Consider the following 14,004-nt stretch of genomic DNA (forward strand, 5'->3'; position numbering starts at 1 on the left):
AAGGGGAAGAGTGAGTAATAATGCAGAGGTTTACTTTAGTACTTAAGTAGGTAAAGCCTTCAATAAATTGCTGAATGAATTTCAAAAGATTCTAATTAATGTTCAACTAATAAAAATCAATCAGGTTTGAAGCAAATGATTACAAGAATTAAAATCAGCCAACATTTTTAAAATGGTTGTGACTTGAAACACAGGTAGCACCGTGGTTAGCGTAACATTGTTTACAGCGCCAGCGACTGAGGTTCGGATCCCACACTCTCTGTAAGGAATTAGTACATTCTCCCCGTGTCTGCGTGGTTTTCCTCGGGTTACCTTCCACATCTTATAAAAAAAAATATAAGGATTGTAGGGTGGCAATTGGGTGGTGTGGGCCGAAAGGGCCTGTGGTGTGCTCTATGTCTAAAAAAATATTGGTTGTGTTCAACTAATTGTTGTCCATTCTTTGCAAACTGCAAGATGTAGAAAGTGGTTTCTTTCTTTGAAGATAAAAGATAATGTAGATGTACTGTGAAAATTGATGCCAATATTAGAAGTGAATGTGTGTACAGTCTTTGATTCTAATTGTCCATAAGTGAGAGCTGTATTGCTTGCTAACCACACCGGGGATTAACTGGCTCTAACCCTACTCGTATCCCTGGTGTTTGCTGACACCAGCATGCTGATAAAACCACTGAAGAAGGGACAGCAAAATGTTAAAGGTAGAACACTCCAACCCCCGGGGATGAGTGTGTTCAGTGGAACAACAATTGGTGTCGCTGTTGAGGGTGGCCCAGTGGAAATGGCACAAAGGGCTTCCTATCGCAGGACACTGCACAGCCAATTAACTGGGAAGCCAGTGGAAAAATGGCTACTGTATTGATTGCAACTATTAACGTTCTTCTGACATTCTAACTGTAACACATCTGCTTGTGCTCAGTCAAATGCAGATATCTGAAACTCACTGACAGATTTGATCGCCCAATCTATCATTTGGCTCTGCCGCTCATTCAACAGTGGAGACCAGTTATGCAGAGGGATCACCTCAAGCTGCTTTTGATTTAAATGATGATTGTAAGGCAAAGGATTAGAAGGTGAAAGGGAGGAGAGTTACATTAAAAAATATATTTTGCTCTGCTTTAATATTTTTAATCATTCGCTAGCCTTTAAAGTATTTTCTGCTCAGTTCATTATTATTTTAACAATTTTGGCAGATTTCAATTCTTGTAATTATCTGCTTCAAACCTAATTGCTTTTAAATGATACAGAATGTAAGTGCCATTTAAAAATCATTAAATATCAATTACAGCTTTTACAGCCTAGAAAGCGCTGTCCCCAGCTTTGTGCAGGCTGTCAGGTGGGCTTTGGGGGTGAGTCGCTTTATAGTGCCACTGGAAGCCCTGTCGCAGTCTCTTATCATGCCACTGGAGTGTCAGTGCTGGGTAGCAGGACTCGAAGCGAGTCTGTGCTTCGCCAATGAAGTACTGAATGACCTCAAGATTATGGAAAGTAGGATGCAGGGAGCCAATCAAAATGTATTGAAATGTCCAAGCCCATGCATAGTGAAGATGCACTTGAGGGTTTCAGTAGGAAGCGAGTTGTGAACCAATAAAATCAAATGATGTCACAGAGGTGGCAGTGATGCATAATGGATATGTGATCCTTAGTTCATCTCAAGGTAACAGCTGAGCAGACAAATGATATTCTGAGCAAAGGATGTTTTAAAACATTGGATTTGATTTTTTCCAAGAGATAAACAGTCAATATTTTGATATTATTTATAATTATGGATTTGGGACCACAAACACATTAGTAATATCCATAAATTATTGATGGTGTATTTCCGAAATGTAATTAAAAATCTACTGAATTATTTCATTCTGAAAGTTTGTAATATCCATAAATTATTGATGGTGTATTTCCGAAATGTAATTAAAAATCTACTGAATTATTTCATTCTGAAAGTTTGGATCTATAAACCAATTTATGGGTTCCTGGAAAGACATTTGTGATTTCATTAACTGTCGTTGTTTGTAGTACGACAGGTGTTTGGCCAGGCTGGACCTACAGTGCTGAGAGCCTCTCATCTGTGGTGGGGAAACTATTGAGGAGGGACAGGAAAGGCATGGTCAGATTAGGGACAGTCAGCATGACTTTGTGCAGGGTAGGTCATCTCTTACATATTTGATTGAGTTTTTTGAGGAGGTGACAAAAGTGGATGGTGAGGTGGGGACAGTGTATTTTGTCAACCTGAACTTTAGTAAGCCACTTATGGTAGGCCCATCCAGGAGATGTAGATGCATGGGATCCATAGTGAATTGGTAGTTTGGATTTGGAATTGCTGGCCCATAGAAGACAGAGGGTAGTGGTGAAAGGGTGTTATTCAGGCTGGAGGCCCGTGACCAGTGGTGGTCCGCAAGGATTCATGTTGGGCCCCACGTTGTTTGTGATTTATATAAATTACTTGGATAAAAACAAATAGGTGCGTAGATTAATAAGTTTACAGATGATACTAAGATTGGAGGAGCTGTGGGCAGTATAAAAGGGCAAGAAAGAATACAAAAGGATATAATGTAGGTCAGTTACTGATATGGGCAGATAAATGGCAAATTGAGTTTAATCCAGACAAGTCTGAGGTGTGACACTTTGGGAGCTCAAATGTAATGGAACAGAATGCAGTAAATGGCAGGATGCTTAAAAGAGAGGAGTGCAACACGAATGAGAATGAATACAACACAGATGAGAAAGTCTGCAGTTCCCATGGTTGAAGTAAAAACACAATGCTGGAGAAACTAAGCAGGTCAAACAACGTTCTTTATATAGCAAAGATAAAAATGCATAACCAACTTTTCGGACCTGAGCCCTTCATCAAGGTATGAGCAAAATGTTCTTTGAAAATTGTCATGCAAATCAATTAGGTGGTAAAGAAGGCGGATGGCATCCTTGCCTTCATTGAGCATAAAAGTAAGGATGCCATATTGCAGCTATACAAGTCTTTGGCTAGGCCGCCCTTGGCATTTCTGGCCACCCCATTCCAGGAAGGATGTGAAGTCATTGGAAGAGAGTTCCCAGTATGTTGCATGGATTAAAGGAGAGGTTGGACATACCTGCGTAGTTTTCACAGAAGCGTTGGAGGCTGATAAAATGCTATCAAGTGATGAGGTATTGATAGGATGGGCAGTCAGAATAATTTTTCAGAGGTAAAAAAAAATCTATCACATACTAGAAGACATGCATTTGAGTTTGTGGTGGTACAGCACCAGCCTATTGCAGGGAGCGACCTCTGTACCTGCAGAAGAGCACGGGGACAAAGCAACACCTGGCCGGCTGTCAATCAGCCGACCTGAATGGACCAAGCCCCCACCCAGTCGGCTGTCAATCACCTTCAGGATATAAGTCAGATCTGGCCGTTCGAAGACCATCTCAGAGTTTGCCACAGCATTCCTCACAGCCAGCTCTGTGGAAATTTATGTCGAATAAAGCCTGTAGAAGAGACTTTATGTTTTGTGTGTTTGCTTCTGTTCGATAGAGCACCACAGAGTTGAAATGAGGTAAGTTGATTTACTCAGAGGGTGGTAAGTCACTGGAGTGAGCTGTCAGGGGTAGTGGTGGAAGCAGGCTTTCAAGATAGAAGAGGCTTCATGACAGAAACATGACTATGCAGAGAATAGAAGGATATACTGTATATCAGATACAAGCAGCAAAACTTTAGTTTACACTGGGCATCATGTTTGGTGCAGACATGACCCGAATGGCTTATTTCTGTGCTGGTCTCTACTATGTTCAGCCTGTCAACCAACACTTGTATAATTATGAACTGCTTGGTGATAGAGTGATGCCTCAGCTGGAAGTTGCAAAATTATCAATAACTTTTCCTGAATGGTTGAAATGGTTTTTAGGATTAGGTCTAATAACTATTGGGAAAGTTATTTTAAATTAAAAACTGTGAAGATGTAGAATGTGAAATCGCTGTAACTGTTTGTAATGCTGTCGGTCTTTCTGACAATGGGAAATGTTTCATGGGTTAGATCTGAATGATCTAATAAATTATTTGCATTTTAAATAAATAGTATTTACATTAGATACACATTTTCAGGCTTATTGAAAGCTATAAATCTGTGTTTGATTTGCAAATAATTCCTGTAAAATTCATTGGTAGGTCTAGTAAAAAAACCAGTCACTGAGTATCTTCTTATTAACCAGAACTATATTCAAGTGGGTTATCAGCTCTCAGGAAAGTGTGGCCTTTGGATCAATTCTTGACTACAATTGCTAAGTCTCCTAAACTATTTGTAACTTTCCTGAGTATTTTCCCCCAACACACCCATGCCAAAATTCCTTACTTCATCCCCATTTTATCTCCATTCTCCATACTTTCAGATGTATGTTGGTTCCCATTCTTGCAATACCCCCATTTAAAATCGCACCATGGCTCTGCCCCTCCCTATCCCGGTAAATTGGACCATCCTCTCAGAACGTCACCACCTCCGGTTCCTGTCCTGTGCTTGCACTTTATTTTGATTGTTTCACCACATTAGTTGTACTTTCCAAAATGACACAGCCTGAAACTTTGTAATTCCTACCTCTGAATTTCTCCTCATTTGAGACTCCCAAAAACCAGTCTTCCTAATCTGTCCATTAATATTTGCATGGCACTTGTATTTGTATCTAATTTAGAACATAGAACATAGCAGCACAGTGCAGACCTTTCAGCCCATGATGTTGTGGCGACCTAAATAAACCTACTCAACAGCAGTCTAATCTTTCCTTACCTCACATGCATAGCTCTCAATTTATCTCACATCAATGTGTCTAAGAGGCTTTTATATGTCCCTATTGTACCAAACCATACCAGCATCCCTGGCAATGAGTCTAGGCATGCGCCTCTTTTTTGTGTTTAAAAAAAAATGACCTCTGACCTCCACCCTAAACTTTCCTCCACTCATCTTAGACAGATATTCTCTGATTTGTTATATGATCTCTCTGAGAATGCTTTACTGTGTTAAAGGTGACAGCAGATTATCAGGGTGTTCCTTTTCAGAGTTTGGAGAAGGAGCAGACCGTTGTCAGAGTTCCCGATCAATAACACAGAAAATCCTTGACTGTGGCTGGGGAATACCTCTTTCTCTAACGTCTCCTCCAGAATCTCCATCAGCACCGGAGCACCACAGGTCTGATAACTGACCCACCTGCTCTACTCACTTTACACCAGTGGCTCTCAACCTTTTTCTTTCCACTCACGTACCACTTTAAGTATTTCCTATGCCATCGGTGCTCTGTGATTAGTAAGGGATTGCTTAAGGTGGTATGTGGGTGGAAAGAAAAAGTTTGAAAAACACTATTTTAATCATCCCCAATTGACTCGTTAAGTGCACGGTTTCATAACTCCAAAGGAAAAGGGCCAATGACCATTTTTCTCAAGCCAAATATTTCAGTAACAATTGGGCCTAGAGCAGTGGTTCTCAACCTTCCCTTCCCACTCACTTACCACCTTAAGCAATCCCTTACTAATCACAGAGCGCCGATGGCATAGAGTTTGTGAGTGAAAATACACCTTTGACTGTGCTTTACACCTTTGACTTGGTTTGGTAAGTCAACACCATATATTTACTGGAAATACAACAGTAGTAGGCTGTATTTAAAAAAAGAGCGTTTAAGGACTTTGACTTTGCACATTATTTATTACTGAATATTTATTTTTTCTGTATTTGCAGTTTGTTTGCATTTCTTTCATTGTGTATCTTGTTCTTGAGTACAGTTTACTACCAATAAATAGAAATTCTGTCTGGAAAAAGAATCTTAGGGTTGTATGCGATGTCACGCCTGTACTCTGACAATGAAATTGATGTAATATTATTTCTGTGTTACTTCCACACAAATATCTCCAAAGCATGTTGTTTTGTTTGAAATTATATTACTTTTACAAATAGGCTGTTTACCATGGATTATTTCTGAGAGGTTCCCTAATTAATGCAGTGGTGGCACCCAAGAGGTACAGGAAAAACTCTCCCCACCCTGAAAAAAATTTGCATGGAACGCTGCTGTCAGAGCAGCAGCAAACATCAAGGATCCACACCACCCATGACATTCTCCGTTCTCGCTGCTGCCATCAGGAAAAAGGTATAGGTGCCACAAGATTTGTACCACCAGGTTCAGGAATATTTGCTATCCCTCTCCCCTCAGGCTCATTTAAGGACTTTGACTTTGCACATTATTACTGTATATTAATTCTGTGTGTTTTTACCGTCAATTTTTTTGCTTTTCTTACTTTGTTTACATTTCTCTTTTTTGTCTATTTATCATTTTTCTTTTATTTTGAAACTTTTATTTATCACTTGTATCAATACCAAACAATTATTCAATTATGTATAGATAATACAGCATTATTCAATATAAGATGATACAAAAAAATTATATTTTTGGGGGGAAAATGTATCTTTTTTTCTTGAGTACAGGTTACAGTTACTGAAAAGTAGAAATTCTGTCTGGGCAGCAGGGAAAAGAATCTCAGGGTTGTTTGTGATGTCATTTAGGTAGAGTGGCAATAAATCTGAATTTTGAACCCATCCAAAAGACGAGGTGAATGCAGGAGAAAGTTCAGTTACTCACACGAGTGTAGAGTGTCAGGCAATACTGCTCCAAGAGAGGGTGCAGTTTAATAAAATAAAAATTGAAAGCCAAATCATTCTTCCAGGTCCATGAAGTGTAAGCTGTCCTACCCTTGATGGTTTCATTTTAAATGAGAAATTATATGTTCTGGAGAGAGAGAGAGAGAGAGAAAGATGTTTTGTTATATCTGTTTCCTGCTGTCAGTCTTTATTTAATAATTTTTTTGGACAGTGTCTCAAGAGTAAACATTGCCTCCTTTCATCCGGCTGTGCCAACATTCCCAGTCTCTAAATGTATCAGTATCAGTTCCCCTCAGCTAATCCTTAACATGATGAAGGCATTCAATAAAACAACACACGAGTGTTCTTCTGTCCACTGACTGAAATGCTGACATGGAATCTTATGCTTATCTTTTTTTCCCCAGGAAATAAGTCTAATTTCATTATCCATGCATTCTCCTCAATGTTCCATCTTGAAGGCTTGTGTTGCAGAACAATTTACCTCCATTTTAATCTTTGGAGTCCAGGGAACACATTGTCAAACTGTGATCAGGAGATTGTTCTTGATAGGATCCTACCACCAATTCTGCTCCATTGTATTCAGAATTAGAAGAGTCCTTGATTTTCTTCCATGGGTAGGCTTGGGCCAGTTTCAGAAATGGTTTTCCTTTGAGTTTTTTCTTTTCATTACTCTTCATCTGATTTGTTCCCTTGTAGAATGTTAATAATGCTGCAATTTTAATATCCAAAATATGAATAAGAGTTTGACAGCAGAGCACAAAAGCTACAGTATGTTTTGAATAATGGTTTTACTCCCTTGTCAGAAGCACCTTTTCTCTCTTCCTTTGCAATGTGTCTCTCTTTCTTTGCTCTCATTTTTACATCACATTTCTTAGTTTGAGCATTTCTATATTTGTACATTGATGCTGGTTGGAATACATATTTAACTAAATAGTTCTTCTTGTATTATTTCCTACATCATTACCAGAGGACTTGAACACACTAGGGTTGAACTCACTACCTGATGTCGCAATTAACGGAAGTTGAAGCTTCCAAAGTTGCACCTGAATTAACTCTGGAAATCTGAATGGTGTTGAATGAGTGGCATAATGAAGACACAAGAGACTGTAGCGACTGGAATTTGGAGTAAAAGAATCAAATAAAAGCAGGACTTCTATAGGCACATGAACAATTCCTTCCTCCCCACCCCCCCCCACCCCCTACCACTGACAGATTCTGCTTGATTGCTGAGTTCCTCCAGCAGTTTGAATTTTGCTTGGTATTCTGAATCGATTTGTTGATTTCTAAGAATTGTTCTTTCTTCTTAACCACCCTAATAAAGACACGAGTCTTGATTATTTTTCTCTGAAACCAATATTTCAAAGAATAATCATTTTTGTTTTGACATTTTTGAGGGGCATAGATTTATATCAAAACCTTTAAGTTAATTTTAATGATAAGATTTATTTTCTTCACATTTAATGAATACTTCTGCAATATTTCTGTTTTGCAGTTCAGGCACATCTTTGCTGCAGTTTGAGATGTGCATGTGGGTCATAAGAATTATTGATCATAATTACATGGAAGTACAACTCCCATCGGATCATTTTAAATGTTGGATTGAATCCAAGTCACTGCACTTCTAGATGAGTTAATGCTGATATAAATCCCTTTTCTCATCAAGATGACTGTTTCAAGATAGTGGAAGAGATCAGTCACTGCATCTCTCACAATTCCATTAATGAAAGCAATCTCAAAAATTTATCATTGAACATCATTGATGGTTGATATTTTATGATTTCTGTAAGATCTCTTACTCAGTTGTTCAATAACGTGCTCTAATAACGTTATAATGATGGTGCATGAATCAGAAATAATTGGTATTAAAATGTTCTTTTCAAACACATCGGGATCAGCCCGTTCTCTTCTTCACTTTTAATATTTGAACACATTCATTAGATTTTATTCTGGAACAAAAATGCTCAGAGCTGGGGGTAGAATAGAAAGCATTATAGGATTTAAAATGACTGATTTTGAGAAAATGAAACTCTCTTGGGCACCAATAGCTTGCACCATTGTAGCTTTCTTTCCAAGTCACATTAAGTTGTCCTATATTTTGTTTCATACATTAATACTAATTGTGCTGACCGGCTACATCACAGTCTGGTACGAGGGCACCTATATCCCTGAGCATAAAGCTCCGCAAAAGGTCATGGATACAGCCCAGGACATCATGGTTAAAACCCTCCTCACCATTGAGAACCTCTACAAGGAACGCTGCCGTCGGAGAGCAGTAGGAATCATCAAGGATCCACATCACCCAGCACACTCACTGTTCTCGCTGCTACCATCAAGAAAGAGGTATAGGTGTCACAAGACTCACACCACCAGGTTCAGGAACAGCTGCTCCTCCTCCACCAACAGACTCCTCAATGACAAACTCAATCAGGGACTCATTTAAGGACTCTTGCACTTTATTGAATTTTTTAACTCTCTGTATTGCACAGTTTGTTCATATTTCTTTATTTGTTTACATGTGTATATTGAGTACAGTTTTTTTTATGTCCTACCAATAAGTGGTAATTCTGCCTCGCCCGCAGGAGAAAGAATCTCAGGGTTGTATGTGATATCATGTAAGTACTCTGACAATAAATCTGAATCTGTTTTAGAGTTCATACTAAAGACTGTAAATGGAATAGCTACATAACAATTGTTAATAATTTTTCACATCAAATTGAACATCTGTCTGGTCCCACAGGAAATGGATTCATTCTGGCTGAGATACTTTAGTAGGCCTTGATCCTGATAAACGTTACTGATGTGTGTGCTCACTGCTCAGAAGTGGAATGGGTAGTGTGGCATAATACCTATCTCAGCATTGTTAACTATGACTTTAATATGAGTGTGTGTATGTAGGGTGGACAAAGACAATGATTTAGATTTAATGTTGAACAAATTGTCAGATACTGCTCTGCTCTCACAATGCAATTAGTGAGAGTATATATCCTTTCTTAATACATTCATTAAAAATGGTAAATTTACCTCTTTCACTTTCTCTTTGAGCTGAAATGAGTTCCAGTCATTGCACAACTATGAAACCAGTGCCCTTAATAGACATATAGGAAGATCAACAGCATGTTTAACGTCCAGTTATCAGAATGAACAAACCATAGAAAGGATAGTTTCCCTGGAACCAAAACATTATGAAGGTTGTCAATGGGGTGAATATTAACTAAACTATCCTATCAACATCAAGTGTAATTCATGAGGCCAATGAGATCTCAAGAGGCTTTCACATTTGGAAAGTATGCAGAGAGATTCAAACTCGAGGAAAAAATGTCAAGTGGATAATACCAATTGTCCCTCTGCACTATTTTTAATTGTCTAATTAATGTAAGAAGAAATAATAAGCTTGTAAGGTAAAGTAATGCAACCATAAAATGGAAGCAATTCATGCTGAGTGAAACAAAGAGCCAGACTTGACACGCTGTGATCTGATTTATATTTGAGGAAGGTCAGATCCTTGGCAAATGAGCAGATGAGGAAATATTTTCACAGATGGGCAGACAGCTGTGGGAACATCAACTCCTTTCATCAGTGCGAATGAAATATTATTACTGATAACTCTGACGGGACACCATGCTTTTTGTGTATTATTTAGAGTGAATTTTTAACAGAAGTGTAAAGTAATTACACTGCATTGTTGCGATAGATACGAGCTGAAGAATGTTGTACATTAGAGAGGAATTGAGGAGGGTTGGAGCCTAATATCTGTCTGGTCCCACAGGAAATGGATTCATTCTGGCTGAGATACTTTAGTAGGCCTTGATCCTGATAAACGTTACTGATGTGTGTGCTCACTGCTCAGAAGTGGAATGGGTAGTGTGGCATAATACCTATCTCAGCATTGTTAACTATGACTTTAATATGAGTGTGTGTATGTATGTATGTAGGGTGGACAAAGACAATGATTTACATTTAATGTTGAACAAATTGTCAGATGCTGCTCTGCTCTTTAACCTGACCATCAACCTGAACAAGACTGAAGTACTCCATCAGTCTGTGCCAAACACCAACACCGTGGAACCAAAAATCACTGCTGATGACACCCAGTGGACAAATGTAAACAGCTTCATATACTTGCATCACCTTGAATGATGGATCTTTGAACAAAGAAATTGACTCCAGGATCAGCAAGGCTAGCCAGACTCTGGGGAGACTGCATACCAAAGTGCTCAATCAAGACAACGCCTGCATCTCCTCAAAGTTGAAAGTCTACAGAGCTATGGTCATCCCTTCTGATGTGAAACCTTGACTCTGTACCAACGTCACATCAAAGAAATGGAGAAACTTCACATGGGCACCCTCCATTCCATCCTTGGCATCCATTGGAAAGTTTGTGCCTCCAACCTGGGAGGTGTTGGGTCGTGCAAAGTCCACCATCATTGCGTCTCTGATCCTCAGAGCTCAGATTCGGTGGTGGGACATGTCATCAGGCTGGATGTCCTGCATACACCTCGCCAGCTGCTCTATGGTGAACTGGAGACCTTAAGATCATCTACGTAGGCACTATAATGATGCTACTGTGATATCCAGCCAAGAGAACTAGAAGCTGTAGCTGTTGACAGAACCCGCGGATGAGCCCTCTGCTAGAAAGCCTACATCAGTTTTGAAGAGGGGCACTGCCAAAAACTGATGGAAACCTGTGAACAGTATCACAAAGCAGCCTCCATAGTTATTACAACAATGGACTTTCAGTCCCCCCATTAGACTCTATGCTTCCAAACTAGGACTGCAGCTTCACCTTTGTGTCCACAGATGAAGGACTAACAATATAACATAATATAATTTTAATGTTATGTGAACACATAAGCCCTACTGAGCTTAATGACAGATGCAATATTGAAGCATTGCACCTATCAGAAGATTACATATCACATAAGCTTAACTGCCAATTGTCTAATACTGTTGAAAATGACAGTCACAATTGTTAAGAAGTTTAGAGGAATAGCTTCCCTTTGTCTCTCTTCGGCAGTAATCTGGGATCAAGAATAATTTGCATCTGCTCTCATTTTGTGGGATACACTTGCCTTCCACGATATCTTCTCTCTATAATTGTTATTTCTATGGGCCAGAAAAGCATGAGCAGTTGAAAAAAATTTTTTACCCCAAATACAGATGGAGATAATCTTGCAAATGTAATTAGGCTGTTTTTTTTTCTCAGCTTCCAAAGTGATCCAATTAAAATAATGGATATTTCATAGACACCGTCTAAGCCCTTCAGTGTTTAAAATATTATCACATACAATTAATCAAACCATTCCAATATTAGTATTTTTCTGGAGTAAAATGCCTCAACTCTCAATTTATCCTTGTAATTTATTTGAAAAAACTATGCATTAATATAGTAGGTTTTCGATGAACCATTTTCCCCACTACTAATGAATGTCTTCATGTGCGTCTCTATTCCTGGGACATGTATTCTAAATACTTAACCATCTGGATGGACACAATGATCATTTTGTTTTTTTTAGTGCAAACAATAGATTATAAGAGCCTTAGTTTATACTATAACATTTTCACATTATACTAATCCGCCTGAGGTTGCGTTGAAACACAAGTTGAAAAATTAGCAGCTGAAAAAACCTGTTCAATCATTTTCCTGTTTTGCCTACATTTTTCACTGCAAACCTTCACAAGTTCCATGGAAAGAACTTTTCCATGCTTAAAATGGGTAACATTTTAATTCCTGCCATTAATTCTTTTATTTTAAAATCTGGCAGGTGCTCATCTTGTTTTCTACCATCCTCAAATAAAAGTGGATTGAATTATTATATTCATTATCATTATATTTTGGCAACATTCTGACATGCAAATTAGTGAAAACTTTATTATCTTAATGGCAGTAAAGGGTTTTCAGAGCATCCTGAGGATGTAAAAGCTCCTTTATAAATGTCATTTGGTTTTTCTTTATTTACTGACATTTTTATTTGCATCCAAATAATGTGTGAAATTCCAGAGAACATTCTATGACTTCTTGAGAGTCAGGACAAGTTTATTGTCACCTGACAAGTACAATCTGACGAAACAGTGTTCTCCGGTCCTTGGTCAAAACATAGCCAGACATAACACACATACAGACAAACAGTACATATGCAGACCAAGCATTCATATACAGATCAATAAATATTGTTTTGTAATTATGGAAGTGTTGGATGAGTTAGTGTTTCGTCAGATTGTACTTGTCAGATGACAGCCTTGCCCACTTCAGTCTTCTCAGGAAGTGCAGTTGCCGTTGTGCCTTCCTGACAAGTGAGATGTTGTGCATCCACAATAGGTCGCTAGTTAAGTGAACTCCAAGGAATTTGGTGCTCTCCACTCTTCCCACTACAGAGTTATTGATGTGTAGTGGAGAAAGGTCGTTCTCCTTCCACTATTGATGCGTAGTGGAGAGGTACTGCAATGCACAGGCAATTAGAAAACTGTTTAAAAATTGAAATAAAAAGCATTTTAAAATAATAAAGATGTTAGAATTTTATAAAAATTATACTTGCTGATTTTGAATTATTACTAATTAAATGTAAAGGCCACATTTGCAAATACATTGATGACTGAAAATTATTCACATATTCTACCAGCAATAGGCTATGTGTGCAAATGGAAATATGACTCTGTACCCGACTGCTACAATGAAACACATATATTCGCAGTGTGGGAGGTTTAGCTCTGAGATTTAATGAGGCCGGAAAGGCTCCTTTTATACAGTTGGTGTTCCTGCCGTTTGTTTCAGTTGGCTGACATCAGCTGCATGAATAACAATAGCGGGCGAGAACATTCTTGCCTGTGAATACCCTTCTTCCCCAGCCTGTTATTGATCTGTTAGCTGGGCAGCTTGGCCAGTGCCATTTTAGGGCTGCTGGTCTTCTGCTGCTCCAACTTTCAACCGCGCCGGTTCACAGCGTTAAGGGACGTGTTACAGTGTTATGCTGCTGTTTACTACCGTGCGACATGCCGGCTCGATCCCAATGGTGGCAGGCCGCCACAACTCCTTTTGAACATGAGAAGGTGTTTAATGATTGTTTGCCAGAGTATGGTGTGAGAGTTTATTGTCATATACAGATGCATCAAAATTCTTAATTGCTGCTGCCATCCAGGGTGCACCCCATTCCCATGTACCCTCCTACTGCCACACAAGGTGCACCCCATTAACCACATACCCACCTACTGCCACACAAGGTGCACCCCATTCCCACATACCCACCTCCTGCCACACGGTACACTGCAATTCCCACATACCCACCTCCTACCACATGGTACACTGCAATTCCCACATACCCACCTCCTGCCACACGGTACACTGCAATTCCCACATACCCACCTCCTGCCACACGGTACACTGCAATTCCCACATACCCACCTC

At 39.1% G+C, this 14,004-nt stretch overlaps 1 protein-coding gene across 5 annotated transcripts in view; it reads left to right on the top strand.

Moving 5' to 3' along the window:
- tmem117 (transmembrane protein 117) overlaps positions 1-14,004 on the top strand; it is a 220,110-nt gene that overhangs the window by 77,019 nt on the left and 129,087 nt on the right. The gene's annotated exons all lie outside the window — the stretch shown is intronic.

The sequence above is a fragment of the Narcine bancroftii genome, chromosome 11, assembly GCF_036971445.1.
Source record: "Narcine bancroftii isolate sNarBan1 chromosome 11, sNarBan1.hap1, whole genome shotgun sequence".
NCBI classification, from domain to species: domain Eukaryota; kingdom Metazoa; phylum Chordata; class Chondrichthyes; order Torpediniformes; family Narcinidae; genus Narcine; species Narcine bancroftii.